At 48.5% G+C, this 235-nt stretch overlaps 1 protein-coding gene across 1 annotated transcript in view; it reads right to left on the minus strand.

Moving 5' to 3' along the window:
* Positions 1–235, minus strand: part of SMAD5 (SMAD family member 5) — a 34,148-nt gene that overhangs the window by 7,709 nt on the left and 26,204 nt on the right. The window lies entirely within an intron of this gene.

Raw genomic sequence — 235 nt, forward strand, 5'->3', positions numbered from 1 at the left:
GCTTTACCTTTGCCAGTGTGCTTTACCTTTGCCAGTGTGCTTTACCTCTGCCAGTGTGCTTTACCTTTGCCAGTGTGCTTTACCTTTGCCAGTGTGCTTTACCTCTGCCAGTGTGCTTTACCTTTGCCACTGTGCTTCACCTTTGCCAGTGTGCTTTACCTTTGCCAACGTGCTTTACCTTTGCCAACGTGCTTTACCTTTGCCAGTGTGCTTTACCTTTGCCAGTGTGCTTTAC

This window comes from Corapipo altera, unplaced genomic scaffold (genome assembly GCF_003945725.1).
Source record: "Corapipo altera isolate COAL_440 unplaced genomic scaffold, ASM394572v1 75, whole genome shotgun sequence".
In the NCBI taxonomy this organism is placed as follows: Eukaryota; Metazoa; Chordata; class Aves; order Passeriformes; family Pipridae; genus Corapipo; species Corapipo altera.